The sequence below is a fragment of the Hemitrygon akajei genome, chromosome 3 (assembly GCF_048418815.1).
Source record: "Hemitrygon akajei chromosome 3, sHemAka1.3, whole genome shotgun sequence".
In the NCBI taxonomy this organism is placed as follows: Eukaryota; Metazoa; Chordata; class Chondrichthyes; order Myliobatiformes; family Dasyatidae; genus Hemitrygon; species Hemitrygon akajei.
The window spans coordinates 187562875-187578774 of NC_133126.1; the positions used below are offsets into that span (position 1 = coordinate 187562875).

The 15900-nt window shown below is 45.2% G+C and overlaps 1 protein-coding gene across 1 annotated transcript in view; it reads right to left on the reverse strand.

Annotated features, from left to right (window-relative positions):
• clrn1 (clarin 1) overlaps positions 1-15900 on the reverse strand; it is a 41346-nt gene that overhangs the window by 13698 nt on the left and 11748 nt on the right. The gene's annotated exons all lie outside the window — the stretch shown is intronic.

The window sequence follows — 15900 nt, forward strand, 5'->3', positions numbered from 1 at the left end:
AGAAACCGTCTGAATGGTGCGATAACCAGAACCTCTCGCTCATCATCAAAAAAAACAATGAAGTGATTACCGATTTCAGGAAATCAAGAAGGTAAGAACAAGCCCCACTGCTCATAAACAGTGATACAGTGGAAAAGGTCTCCAGCTTTAATTTTTTTAGGAGCTCTCTTCAACCACCAGCACCTCCTTGATAATAGGGAAGGCTCAGCAACGTCTATACCATCATAGGAGCTTAAAGGCCGCTGGTGTGCAGTTGAGGGCATATTGACCTACTGTATGGTACACCAGCTGCAACAAGTTCAACCAAAAAGCACTTGTTCAGCACAGACTAAATGGGCCAAAAGGCCCGTTTCTGGGCAGTGGTGTTCTATGACTCTATGACAACCAAATCTGGTTCCTGGTCCAAGTGACTTGATTCTTTGTCTCCACAATAATAGTCTAGGATTGGACATCATTCCCAAGCTCCAACGGTCTCCTACCAAGACCCACGTTTATTCATCACGTGCATATCGGAACATACAGTGAAATGCGTTAACTCACCCGTGTGTACTATGAGTAGCCTGCAAGTGTCACCACACGTTCCACTGCCAACCTAACATGCCTATAATGCTCAGCAGAGCAACATAGAACACAACAAGCGACAGAGCAACAGCAGCAAAGCAAGCCCCATCCTCCCCCACCTACCCGCCCCCAATCAGTCCTCCGACCACGGAGCTCAAACTTGTAGACATTGGGCCTTCAACACCTCCAGTGGACTCTTGTGTGGAGATTCTGGTGTATTGGGCCTCGACTTTCGGACTTCGATTGACCTTTGGGCTTTGATCTTCAGTATTGACCCAGCACTCGCTGTTGATGTCAAATGAAGACCCTGAATAGGGAACTTGAACTCTGAACTTGCCGATGATGGGACCCGAACACTGGGCCTTGAACTCTGGTCTTGCCAATTTGTGTAACTAGGGGGCCACCAACCCTTGTTCCTCCTGTCCGCCCAGAGCTCCAATTCTGGAACCTTCTGAAAACTCACTGACCATGAGGAGGCCACCAACTCTCATGCACGATGGTCTGGCAGCCTAACATCCAACCACGGATGTCCCACATCTAGGTCGCTTGCCTTGAACTTATGGCTTAGAGTCCCCCGGCCCCTGCCTCTAAACCCTAACCTGACCCCTAACTCCCCTCTCTGTACCCAAAACCATCCCTATGAACCTTAAAAGACAACAAAATCTGTGCCGCGACCTTGACGGAGACTGTAGCTCAACGCCATCTTGATCAGATTATGTCCTATTGTCTTCAGACTTCTGCAGTCATTTCTGACATCAGACATGCTCTGTACAAGCCCTACCTTTAAAATCTCTCAACTCCAGCAGCAGGATGTTTGCCTTCAGGGAAAAAAAAACCATCCAGCTCGGAAGAGAGCCCAGCCTTTCAATCGGATTGATATCTCGAGTGAGGAATCTGAATAACATTTCATAGGTCTGGAATTAGATCTCTTCCTACCTTTTTTTCAAAAGTGCAAGGAACATTTAGATTAAAATAGATTAGATTAGATTCAACTTTATTGTCATTGTGCCGAGTACAGATACAAAGCCAATGAAATGCAGTTAGCATCCAACCAGAAATGCAAAGAAAAGTGTTATTTACAAAATAACTGCGAATAAAAAGTAAGTGCTTCAGCACACAAATATAAAAGTACTGAGACAGTACAATATGGTGCAATACTGCTTAGTGCTGTGATGTGAGGTTCAGCAGGGTCACAGCCACAGGGAAGAAGCTCTTCCTGTGCCTGCTGGTGCACGAGCGGAGGCTCCTGTAGTGCCTACCGGATGGGAGGAGAGTAAAAAGTCCATGGTTAGGGTGAGATGCATCCTTGATAATGCTTTTCGCCCTGCCCAGGCAGCGTTTCTGGTAGATGTTCTCAATAGTGGGCAATTAGGTGCCAATAATCCGCGGGGCAGTTTTAACCACACGCTGGAGTGCTTTGCGGTCCGATACGGGACAATTGCCATACCACACTGAGATGCAGTTCATGAGTATGCTCTCAATGGTACAGCGGTAAAAGTCTGTCAGTATCCTGGGACAGAGGTGAGCTTTCTTGATGCTCCGCAGGAAATAAAGGTGCTGTTGCGCATTTTTGATCAGGATGGAGGAGTTCAGGGACCAGGTGAGATCTTCGGAAATGTGGCCACCAAGGAATTTGAAGCTTGATACGCGCTCCACTACAGCTCCGTTGATGTAGATGGGGACGTGAGCGTGGTTCCTAGCATGCCTGAAGTCCACAATGATCTCCTTGGTCTTCCGGGTGTTAAGGGCCAGGTTGTTGTCGGCACACCACGCGGCCAGGTGCTGGACCTCGTCCCTGTAGGCCGTCCTGTCATCAGGACTATTTCCCCTCTGAGTCACCACGGGCCTGGTGCACAACAAGTGACAGAGCGATGAAGAATGGCACATCGAATCCACAAGATGGATAGTCACCGTATACACCTCTGAAGGCGCCTTGGCGTCAGTTAGGGATTCAAGTTGTCACATTGCGGAATGGTTCAGTATGCAAACAAGCTATAGCTTTTGAGCAAAGGGTCTTTATCGGAATATTTTCAAGATGAAGACACAACTAATTAACCACAGCATAATTAATTTCTTTCATAGCACAGCAACGTAGTGGTTTGCACACTTCTCAGCACCAACAAGCACTGGTTGTGGTCTCCCTGTGATGACGTGGGTTTCCTCTGTGTGTTCCAGTTTCCCCTCACGCTCTAAAGACATGTGGATTCTCGGGTTTGTGAGCTATGGACCTGCTATTCGGCACTGGAAGCATGGTAACACTTGCCGGCTGCCCCATCACAATCTTCGATTTGATTTGACGCAAATGACTCATTGCACTGTATGCTTGCATGTTCCGATGTACAACTAAAGCTAAACTTAATTCTTAATCTTACCTTTTAAAAAAACCTGTAAAGTCAACTTACTAAACAATTTTCCCAAGTACAGTGGATTCCAGATAGTTTGGTCATCGGTTAATTGGGGCAGCCGCCACTTAGGACAACTCTTAAAGAACAAAAACTGATTGAAAAGGTAGCTGGTATTTCATTCATTTATTTGGGATATCATACTGCTTAATTGGAACAGGAGGCTGTTGCTGAAGTTTCCAACCAGTGTCAGAGGTGTGTGTTGTGCAGCCATTAGGCACTACACCATGCTTAGAGTGAACAGTTTTTAAATAGTGTCAGTTGGGTGTGTTTGTGTTAAAAAGCACTGATTTTTGTCACTAATAGTTGGTGAGAAGTAAGCAGCAGGACAAATCAGCATTGTTTTGCTCACTGTAGTTTCAAGCGTTCAGGCTTAGAGATGCCAGAAATGGCTGGGAGTGAAAAAGAAACAATTTCACCACTTCCACAAGATAGCAATTATGAAGAACGTGAAGGTATCGACAATCATCTTGAATGTAACAATGAAAACGAAAATTTGGAGAATGCACTGTAGGAAAGACAGCCCATTATCTACTCTAGATATCTGCACTGATTTTAGTCAAAAGAACATGGCAGTATACATTGAATTAATTCCTCCGTCAATAACTATTAGGAACAAATACACAATTTTATAGTACTGTAGTACTATTGTAAGTTTTAATTTGTCCTGTATTTAATTTAATACATAATTTCTGACTCAGATTGTAGCTTGTCTTTTTTATATCTTTTTAACTATTTCAATGAAACTGGCAAATTGTTGCAATCACTTAATGGGGCCAAAATGTACTCGTCCTGATGGGTCCCAATCCACTGTATATGCTCCCAGCACGGCAGATACTGTCTGTGAAATTTTATACAAAGGTTACTGCTGATTCACAGCTTGGTGGGAGTCGGTATGGTGTTAGCAACATTAAACAGCAGAAGCAATTTGCTTCAATTTACAGCCACCATTTAGCAACTCACAGTTTGTTACCCTGCACCACGAGGAATGTGATGCATGTCTCCTATCTGCAGAGCATCTGTCAGGCTCAATCAGCTTCCTTCATGGCTACTGAAGGCATGACATATGCAGTCCCAAACCAATAAACTATAACTGCACTTAGATTGTAAGGTCTCCATGTAAGCGTTGGTTAGCTAAAGTGTATGTATTTGGTAAATTCATACAATTTGGGAATACATCAGGTGAGGGAGATAGGGGAAAGCAGAATCTCAGTGGCCACTTTATTAGCTACACCTGCTTGATAAAGCAAATTAAAGCAAATCTTCTGGCAGCAACTCAGTGCATAAAAGCATGCAGACATGGCCAAGAGGTTTGGTTGCTATTCAGACCAAACAACAGAATGGGGAAGAAGCGTGATCGAAGTGACTTTGACCGCGGAATGATTGTTGGTGGTTGACGGGTTGGTTTGGGTATCGCAGAAACTGCTGATCTCCTGGGATATTCACGCACAACTGTCTCTGGAGTTTAGAGAGAACTGTGCGAGAAGCAGAAAAGCATCCAGTGAGCTGTGGTTCTGTGGCTGAAAACGCCTCGTTAATGAGAGAGGTCAGGGGAGAATGGCCAGAATTGTTCAAGCTGACAGGAAGGCAGCAGTAACTCAGATAACCACGTTACAACAGTGGTGGGCAGAAGAGCACCTTTGAATGCACAACACGTTGAACATTGAAGTGGATGGGCTACAATAGCAGCAGAAGAGCACGAACATGCACTCAGAGGCAATTTAATTAGGCACCAGGAGGTACTCAATAAACATAGAACATAGAATAGTACAGCACATTACAGGCCCTTCAGCCCACAATGTTGTGCCGACCCTCAGACCCTGCCTCCCATATAACCCCTCACCTTAAATTCATCCATATACCTGTCTAGTAGTCACTTAAACTTCACCAGCGTATCTGCCTCCACCACTGACTCAGGCAGTGCATTCCACGCACCAACCACTCTCTGAGTGAAAAACCTTCCTCTAATATCCCCCTTGAACTTCCCTCCCCTTACCTTAAAGCCATGTCCTCTTGTACTGAGCAGTGGTGCCCTGGGGAAGAGGCTATGTCTGTCCACTCTGTCTATTCCTCTTAATATCTTGTACACCTCTATCATGTCTCCTCTCATCCTCCTCTCCAAAGAGTAAAGCCCTAGCTCCCTTAATCTCTGAAGTGACCACTGAGTGTGGTATTCATGAATTTTGCATCCCAGCTCCATTCCTGTGACCTGCTACTTAATCTAAGTTGGTATGAGGCTATAATAATATTGGAAAATGGTGTTAAACAATTGAGCAAATCTAAGACACTGTATATTTGCCAGCAAAGGCGTTGATGAACTTGGACTAAAATAACTTTCCTTTACTGACCATAAACCACTTTGTATGGGTTTGAGATCATGAAAGCCACTAACTAAATATAATTCAGTGTTCATTCCTTTATAAAGATTAAAGATGATCTTTATTTGAAATATGTACATCAAAGCATACAGTGACCTGTGCCATTAGCGTCAACAACCAACAGAGTCCAAGAGTGTGCTGGGGGATGCCCGGCAAATGTCGCCATGCTTCTGGTGCCACCACAGCATGCCCACAGCTTACTACCCAGTCGTCTTCGGAATGAAAGAGGCAACTGGAGGACCAGGAGGAAACTCGTGATCGCAGGTGGTACGTAAAACTCCTTGCGGACAGCAGCCGGAATTGTAGCCAATTGCCGCTCCGTCACAGTGCCGTATAGTTGCAAGTCGTTCAATTTTTCTGCAAGACCATAAGACACAGGAGCTGAGTCAGGCCATTCAGCCCATCAAGGCTGCTCCGTTGTTCCATTTATTTTTTGATTGATTGATACAGTATAGGACAGGCCCTTCCAGCCCATTGAGCCATGCTGTCCAGCAACCCACCACTAAAAACAATTGAAACAACCTTAGCCTTATCTCAGGACAATTAATCTACTAACCGGTACATCTTTGGACTGTGGGAGAAAACCAGAGCACCTGGAGGAAACTTCGCAGTCAAAGCTAAGGTACAGGATTTGATGCTTGCAATTACAAAGAGCATTAAATTTTCTGAGGGCAAAAAGAAACAATAAAACTAGTCGTACCATCGGACAAATCAATCAATCCATCCATCCACCCATGGATGAGCAGCTGGTCAAGACCCAAGTATAGTGTCTTTATCTTTGGCTGGCCTCCCGATCATGATAACACAAGGTGGTCTAGAGCTTCTTGGGGTGAGGAAGGCTTGCTACTTGGGAGTTTGTGGGAGGGAGGAGTGCAGGGTGCTCTGTAGGACAGGTGTATAGCCTGATTTGGATTCACTAACAGTTGCTTCAGTTGTGTTGATTGGTACGCAGTAAGCCAGACAGCTTCTGTGGAAGAGCTGAGATCCTACATCAGTTCACCATATTCCTCTGTTCCTTGATCTTTCCAAAAGTTGCCGACCACCACTTTAAACACTTCTGATGAATTGGCCTCCGCAGCACACGGGGGTAGAAGCCTCCTGAGATTTACCATCCACTGGAAGAAGCAGCTTTTACACACCTATCTGTTGAATGGCGAGCACCTTACCTTGTAACTACACTCATGTACCTCCTGCAGCTAATAAAGTGTCCACTGAGTGTGTGTTCACGGTCTTCTGCTGCTGTGACCAGTCTGGGTCAACATGTTGTGAGTTCAGACTTACCCAGTAGTGAAAGGCCTAGACAGAGTGGAGGTGCAGAGGATGTTTTCAACGGTACGAGAATCTCAACCAGAGAGCACAAAAATCAAAGTAAATTTATTATCAAAGTACATAATGTTACCATATACAGCCCAGAGATTAATTTCCTTGTGGGAAATCATGTAAATACAAGAAACAGAATAAAACTACATCCAACAGGCAAGACAACAGCCTATGCGCAAAAAGAAGAGAAATAATAATATTAATAATAATAAATCTGCCTGCCGGTGGTATAACGGCATCTGTACAGACTTTGAGGTGAGTGGTTCTGGATTCAAATCAGCTGGCTCCTACATAGAAACATAGAAAACCTACAGCACAATACAGGCCTTTCGGCCCACAAAGTTGTGCCGAAAATGTCCCTACCTTGGAAATTACTAGGCTTACCTAGGCCCTTTATTTTACTAAGCTCCATGTACCTATCCAAAAGTCTCTTAAAAGACCCTATCATATCCGCCTCCACCAGCATTGTTAGCAGACTATTCCACGCAGTCACCACTCTCTGCGTAAAACAAAATACCACTGACATCTCCTCTGTACCTACTCCCCAGCACCTTAAACCTGTGTCCTCTTATAGCAACCATTTCAGCCCTGGGAAAAAGCCTCTGACTATCCACATGATCAATGCCTCTCATCATCTTATATACCTCTATCAGGTCACCTCACATCCTCCGTCGCTCTAGGAGAAAAACCGAGCTCACTCAACCTATTCTCATAAGGCATGCTCCCCAATCCAGGCAACATCCTTGTAAATCTCCTCCGCACCCTTTCTGTGGCTTCCACATCCTTCCTGTAGTGAGGTGACCAGAACTGAGCACAGTACTCCAAGTGGGTTCTGACCAGCGTCCTATATAGCTGCAACATTACCTCTTGGCTCCTAAATTCAACTCCACGATTGATGAAGGCCAATACACCATACGCCTTCTTAACCACAGAGTCAACCTGCGCAGCTGCTTTGAGTGTCCTATGGACTTGGACCCCAAGATCCCTCTGATCCTCCACACTGCCAAGAGTCTTACCATTAATACTATATTCTGCCATCATATTTAACCTACCAAAATGGACCACTTCACACTTATCTGGGTTGAACTCCATCCTTGCATGCTTTCCATCTGTGCTGGATTGAGTATCAAGCTAGCAACTCAGCCTCGTGAGAAACAGTCAAATGCTAAAGAAATGGCGTTGCTGCCCGATGCACCATGAGGTGCGGAGAGGAACAACAATAGTAATAAATAAGCAATAAATATCGAGGAGATGGGATGACGGGTCCTAGACAGTGAGTCCCTAGGTTGTGGGAACAGTTCAGTGAGGGGCAAGTGAAGTTATCCCCTTTGAATCAAGAACCTGATGGTTGAGGGGTAATAACTGTTCCTGAACCTGGTGGTGTGAGTCCTGAGGGTCCTGTACCTTCCTCCCCAAGGCAGCAGTGAGAAGAGAGTGTGGCCTGGATGGTGGGGGTTCACGATGATGGATACTGCTTTCCTGCAACAGTTCTCCATGGAGATGTGCTAAACAGTCGGGAGGGCTTTACCTGTGATGGACTGGGCTGTATCCACTACTTTTTGTAGGCTTTTCTGTTCAAGGGCATTGGTGTTTCCATTCCAGGCTGTGATGCACCCAGTCAACATACTCTCCACCACACATCCATAGAAATTTGTCAATGTTTTAGATGACATGCTGCATCTTTGCAAACTTCTATGAAAGTAGAGGCACTGCCATACTCTCTTCATAATGGCAGATACATGCTGGACCCGGACAGTTCCTCTGAAATGATAACACCGAGGAATTTAAAGTTGCTGGTCCTCTCTGCCTCTGGTCCTCCAATGAGGATAACTGGACCTCCAATGGACCTCTGGTTTCCTCCTCCTGAAGTCAATATGCATCTCCTTGGTCTTGCTGACATTGACTGAGAGGTTGTCGTGGTGGCCCCACTCAGCCAGATTTTCAACCTCCCTCCTAGATATTGATTCCTCACCAGCCTTGTTTCTGCCAATGGCAGTGGCGTTGCCGTCAAACTTAAATATGACATTGGAACTGTGCTTAGTCTCACAGTCATAAGGATAAAGCAGGTAGAGCAGAGGGCTAAGTACACTGCCTTGTGGTGCATCTGTTCAGATGGAGATTGTGGAGGAGATGTTGTTGCCAATCCGAATTGACTGGGGTCTGCAAGTGAGGAAATTGAGAATCCAGCTATGCAACCAAGTACTAAGGCCTAGGACTTCCAGGTACAGATGATTAGCTCACCCAGCCACATCATATCCACAGTGGGGCTATGCTGGTGGGTGAAAACTGTGTGGGAGGCTTGAACCAGTACTTCAGTCTATTGTTTCCTGTCATAGTTTGGGCCCCATCACCCCAATCTCTGCCCAGTGTGCCAATCAAACCTGAACAATGTCTTGTACAACTGCAATTTTATCCCTGAATGGTCACAAGAGCCACAAAGTAATGTTGCCGCTCTATAAAACTATGGCTAGACCACATTTTGAGTATCGTGCCCAGTTCTGATCGCCACTTCATTATAAAAAGGCTGTGGAAGCTTTAGAGGAGATTTCATGCCTGGATTAGAGAGCATGACTTCTGAGAGAAGGTTGAATGAGCTATGGTTTTGCTCTTTAGAGTGGAGGATGAATGGAGACTTGATACAGGTATACAAGATGTTAAGAGGCATAGGTAGAGCAGGAAGCTAGCTCTTTTTTCCCCCGAGGTGGAAATGCCTAATAGGAGGGTGCAATAATTTGAAGGTGATTCGAGTTAAGTATAGGCGGGATGTTAGAGGTAGTTTTTTTTTAAAAAAACAGAGTGGTCAGTGCATGGATCGCAATGCCAGAGATGGTGGTAGAGGCAGATGCATTAGGGACATTTACGAGTTGCTTAGGTAGGCATGGGTGGCTGGATGGATATATGTCTCTTCCAAAGGAGATACAAGGTGCTCCTCCCCTCTGCTAGCCTGCAGGTCATCCTGCAGGAGGGAAGGGTGAGAATGAACTTTGGGTAGGTTAAAAGGCTGAAGGGTCTGTACTGTTCTGTACTCTTCAACGTTCAATGTAAGCTGCCAGAAGCTACACAAGTTGGAACTAACAGACTCCACACACCTATGAATCATCAATAATTTCTGAACATTTGCTAATGACAAGGAATAACTACCAGCCCACTCACCCGCAGGAAGTGGATTGTCATTGATCGCACTCAACTCATTCTTCCTTTGCCAATCTATGCATTTAAAGATAATTACAATCCTTCCCCTTAAGAGCAAGTGCCCTTTGGAGATGAACCAGTGACCCAGAGCAGCAGCATATACCATCACCCTTAATTAACCATGACATGTGGTTCTTTTTAAAATGGAAGCGTATTGTAGACAGACTGCCATCTTATCCAGTGAGTTATCCTTCCAATTTTTCAGAGGAGGGCAGAACTTGGTGGCTGGTGCATTAAAGTTGACAGTGGAACTTCACCGACTTCCCCTTGCCCAGTGAGTGAACTCAGCCCCACGTTCAATTTGCCTTTTTGCCGGGTGCAGCAGAGATTTACCCGGACGCTGACTGGACTAGAGAGCATGATGATTGGTTGAGTGAGATACGGCTTATTTTCTTTGCAGTGAAGGAGGATGAGAGGTGACTTGATAGAGGTGTACAAGATTATAAGAAGCTTTGGTAGTGTGGTTAGCCAGAACTTTTTTCCCCCAAGGGCAGAAATGGCTAATTTGAGAGATTACAACTTTAAGGTGATTGGAAGTAAGTATTGGGAGTTATCAGATGCTTTATTTTATGCAGAGAATGGTAAGTTTGTGGAATTCATTGCCGGGGGTGGCAGATATATTAGGCGTATTTAAAAGACCTTTAGATAGGCACATGGTTGAAAGAAAAATGGAGAGCTATGCAATAGGTAAGTGTTGGATTGAACTTGGAGTAGGTCAAAAGGTCGGTACAACATTGTGGGCCAAAACGCCTGAGCTTGCTGTGCTCTCCTCTGTTCTATGTTGGTTTCTTCATTAAGCCAATAAAGATCAGGAATTACTGCCTGCAAAGTTGCAGCATAAACCCATCATATTGGCTCTGGGTGGTCAGAGTTACCCAGTACAGTAACAGGCCATTCAGCCCACAATGCTGATCATCAAATACCCATACGTGCTAACACCCATTTACTAGCAAAAACCAAACTGCTGGAGGAACTCAGTGGGTCGAGCAGCTTCTGAGACTGGATCAGAACTGCTGATACTTTGGTTCGAGACACAAAACACAGAGAATTCCTTCCCCAACCGAACCCTCAGATACTGCTTGAACTGCTGAGTTCAATTCAAATTCCTGGGTGTTCAAGTTACAATGAAGACACGATGGCGGCTGTATTTCACCAGGAGTTTGAGGAGAGTCGGTACGTCACCAAAGACACTCGCAAATTTCTACAGATGTACCGTGGAGAGCATCCTAACTGGCTGTGCCTGGAACAACGGGGGTATGGGACTACTGCACTACATTTTTGCACTAATTATTTAACTATATACTTCTTACTGTAAGTCACCATTTTCATTATTATATACTGCTGCTGTGTAACAATTTCATGACATCTGCCAGTGACATTAGAGCTGATCCTGATTCTGAGTTCCTTCGCCGGTTTGTTTTTTTCTTCTTCCAGGTTCCAACATCTGCAGAGTCTCTTGCGTCTCCACGCACTACCACTTGATCAGGGGTATTTACCACTGCCTTTCTGCGGGGAGACTTTATCTTATTTAGAGATAACAGCCCTTTCCGCCTCAATGGACCCGCACCACCCAATTACACCCTTGTGACCAATTAACCTACGAATCTGTACGTCTTTGGAAAGTGGGAGAAAACTGGAGCATCTGCAGGAAACCCACGGGGGGGGGGGGGGAGAGAGGGAGGGGAATGTAAAACTCCCCACGGACAGCGGTGGGATTGAACCTGGGTTGCTGGTGCTGTGATAGTGTTATGCTAACCCCTACGGTACCATGCCCCCATGTTATCATGCTGTATGATACCTCATGTTCACCCTGCAAACCCAGTGCAAGTACATTTTTAAACCCAAAACTATAATAGTGAACGGCTGAACAAAAATAGCATGTCTTCTTAAAAGGACAGAGCTCAGAGGAACCAGGGACAAGAATAATTCTAAAATATATGTTCCATTCCACTGCAGCCAGCTCAATGAGGACGTTGAGTCTAGTAGTTACTGTGACTCAAGATGTTTGCTTCTGGAGACTAGGCTTGCCTCTGTTCTATCTCACAAATGAAGTCTATGGTGGAATGTTTGACATTTCCTATTCTGTGTATTGCTCAAAGTTAAAATTATTTCCTATGCACTTTCGTAACTATTCAGATTCAGATTCAGTTTATTGTCATTTAAAAACCACAAATGCAATGCAGTTAAAAAATGAGACAACGTTCCTCCAGAATGATATCACAAAAGCAAATGACGAAACAGACTACACCAGAAAATCCACATAACGTTTGGCAATCCCCAATCCAGCATCCGGAGAGGCTGCTGCGTATTAATATCGCGCTACTATCTTAGCACGTTCCCCGGAAAGGAGCTCCAAATCTACCAGACAAAAACAAGACCAAAATCTAAAGCTACATGACCTGCACAAAACCACATAGTTACAACAGTGCAAACAATACCATAATTTGATAAAAAACAGACTATGGGCACGGTAAAAATAGTCCAAAGATGTTAAAAGACTGTAAGTTCGAAAGAAACCACCACACAGTTTCCACAAGTCCTCAGCGTCCCGATTGACTTATCCTCCCACACCGGCAGCAGAAGGGAATACCCCCGCTATGGACTTCCAAGGCGCCACCCGACTCAGCCTCGCAGACGCTGCACGCAATGAAAGCTCAGTCAAACCCAGCCTCGCAGACGCAGCACACACTGAAAGTGACCTGACTGCAGTGGACTCCAAATCTGTCGAGCCTCCGAGCCTACAACCATCCCCTCCAGCACAGCTTCTCCGAGCACCATCCTCTGCCGAGCGCATTAAGACGCCCCCGCCACCGGCCACCAGCAACACGACCCTGAGGACTGAGGGCCTGTTCTTCTCAGCAGAGACCCGGACCTCACAGCAGCAGCAGCAACGAAGAGCGCCTTCCTGGAGATTTCCAGATGCTCCGTGCTCCCACGTCCGTTTTTCATTAGATTAGGATTGCGCACGGCACCCCCACTTAACAAATAACATATCAGCTCTGGAGTGGCCACTGCAAGCTGCGTCGCGCCGCCATCTATGTGGACACAGTAGAATTTATGTGTGTACATCTAATTGAAATGATTGTATCAAAGGGTTAATGTAAACTGGAAAATGTTTCCTTAAAACTTCAGATCCTCAGATACAGTACATCCTAGGATGTATCATCAGTGATGTAAGCTGGAGTCATCAGGTGTTACGGGTCTTTTAACATCAGACACTCTCGCCCCAGTGACCCAGCCAGGGCTGATCAGGCCCTGGCTTGTGTCCCAACAGCACTGATCCACGGGTCACACTTCTCGATCCATTGCCATCTGGAGATTCGCTCAGCAGTCTCTCTGGTGACCCTGATGGTCCTTATCTTTGCAGCCTGCATAATGCCAAGGAGTAGGTTCTGCACAGCGAGTAGCCAGCAAAACCTCTACACCCCACTTCTAAAGGCTTGCATGATGCCCTCCTCCCCTGTCTCTGGCACTGCTCTACCAACTCCTGGTATTTGGCTTTCTTACATTAAAACACCTCTTCAATCTGGTCTCCTCAAGGAACTGTCAGTTCTAAGATGTTTCTATCTTAATTTCATGACAATATTGGCTTCCATTTCTTTTTAGCACATCTTTTGTGCTTTCTTTGTGTCATCGCTGCCTGAGCTGATAGTAGATCTGATACTGAGGTAGGAAATCCTGCTTTGTCCTACTTTGTAAACCAAAGCATAAAGCTCCTTGCCATTGTAAGGGAGTTCTGCTGCATTGGAGAAGCCAACTTCCATGTGAGGTGCTTGCACTCTGAAATGGCTGTAAAAGATCCCAGGACAGTCTCTAAGGAAGGACAAGGAGATTTCCCAATCTCCCCACTTGTACTGCTACAGGATTTCAGCCGAATACACCAACAATTCATTTTCCCACAACAGATGCTGTTTGACTCCAGCCCATTGTTTGTCGCTTTCCTACGTGGCGTTATGGCAGTGTAACAGTTGTGGGCACGGTACGTTGGCACCAGAAGCATAGGGACATTTGTGGGCTGCCCAGTACAATCCTCGCTGATTTGACTTGATGCAAATGACACATTTCACTTTACGTTTCAAAGTACATGTGACAAATAAAGCAAATCCTGGCTAGAATTTATTGCTCTGAAAAAAATCAATAAAAGCAGATAAAAATTGATTGAAATACTCAGCAGGTCAGACAGCATCTCTAGAGTCAAATTCCATTAAACTTCAGGACGATGACCTTTTCACTAACGGCATGAATTCTGTTTCTCTCTACACAGATGTTGCACGACTTGCTGATACTGTTGAATTTTAGATTTCCAAGATCTGCAGGATTGTGTTTTAGAATTTCGAATACAGAATGTGCCACTATCATTGCAAGACACAGACCAGAAGACCATATGAGGGGTGATCTCATTGAAACCCGTGGAACATTGAAAGGCCCTGAGAGAGTGGATGTGGCGAGGATGTTTTTAATAGTGGAGGAGTCTAGAACCAAATGGGACAGTCACAGAATAGAGGGACGTCCAGTTAGAACAAAGATGAGGAGGAAATTCTTTATCTGAGGACGGAGAATCTGTGTGAGTTGAAGGCAGCGACTATACAGTCGTTCCTCGATATCCGCGGGGGATTGGTTCCAGGACCCCCTGCGGATACACCAAACTCCGCGGATGCTCAAGTCCCTTATATAAAATGGCATAGTATTTGCATATAACCTACGCACATCGTCCCGTATACTTTAAATCATCTCTAGATTACTTATAATACCTAATACAATGTAAATGCTATGTAAATAGTTGTTATACTGTATCGTTTGGGGAATAATGACAAGAAAAAAAAAGTCTGTACAATGTTCGGTACAGACGCAACCGTCGTAACTTTTCTGGGAACGCTGATGCTGCCTCGGCATCAGCCGATGCCAATTCTCCCGTGATCTTTAAGTTCTTGAGGCTGTAGTGCTTTACAGAGCTAGCCAGCCATCCCTTACTAGCCTTAAACTCCTTCCTCTCACTCACAAGTAGTGAACAAACGAGACACGAGGTGAACAATGCTCAAACAGCGAGTGCTGGAGAGAGACTGAGGATCTGTGAAATGGTGGGAGGCTACAGCAGGGTTTGCCTACACATCACTTCATCCGTGTGGATTCAGCATAGTGCTCGGCGCGTGGCAAATTCAAGTTTTGCTTTTTGGAACTTACTGGAATTTTTTTCCGAATACTTTCAATTGGTTGAATCTGCGGATACAGAGGGACGACTGTACTTCATTAGGAGTTTGAAGAGATTTGGCATGTCAACAAATATACTCAAAAACTTCTATAGATGTACCGTGGAGAGCATTCTGACAGGCTGCACCACTGTTTGGTATGGGGTGGGGGGTGGGGGCTACAGCACAGGACCGAAAGAAGCTGCAGAGGGTCGCAAATTTAGTCGGCTCCATCTTGGGTACTAGCCTACAATGCAGCCAGGTCATCTCAAGGAGCCGTGTCTTAGAAATGTAGCGTCCATTATTAAGGACCTCCAGCACCCAGGGCATGCCCTTTTCTCACTGTTACCATCGGGTAGGAGGTACAGAAGCCTGAAGGCACACACTCAGCGATTCAGGAACAGCTTCTTCCCCTCTGCCATCCGATTCCTAAATGGACATTGAACCCTTGGACACTACCTCACTTTTAAAATATATATTATTTCTGTTTCTTGCACGATTTTTAATCTACTCTATATATGTATACTGTAATTGATTTACCTATTTATTATTATCATTTTTTCTTCTTCTTCTAGATTATGTATGGCATTGAGCTGCTGCTGCTAAGTTAACAAATTTCACGACACATGCCGGTGATAATAAACCTGACTCTGATTCTGAATTCATTGCCACAGATGGCTGTGGAGGCCAGTGGAGATTGACATTTTCTTGATCAGCCAGGGTACCAAAGGTTACAGGGAGAAGGCAGGGCAATGGGGTTGTGGGGATCATAAATCCGCCATGACGGAATGGGCTGAATAGTCTAATTCTGCTTCTATGTCTTATCAAACTCAGGAGGGGAATTTGGTCCGTCGGGTCTGT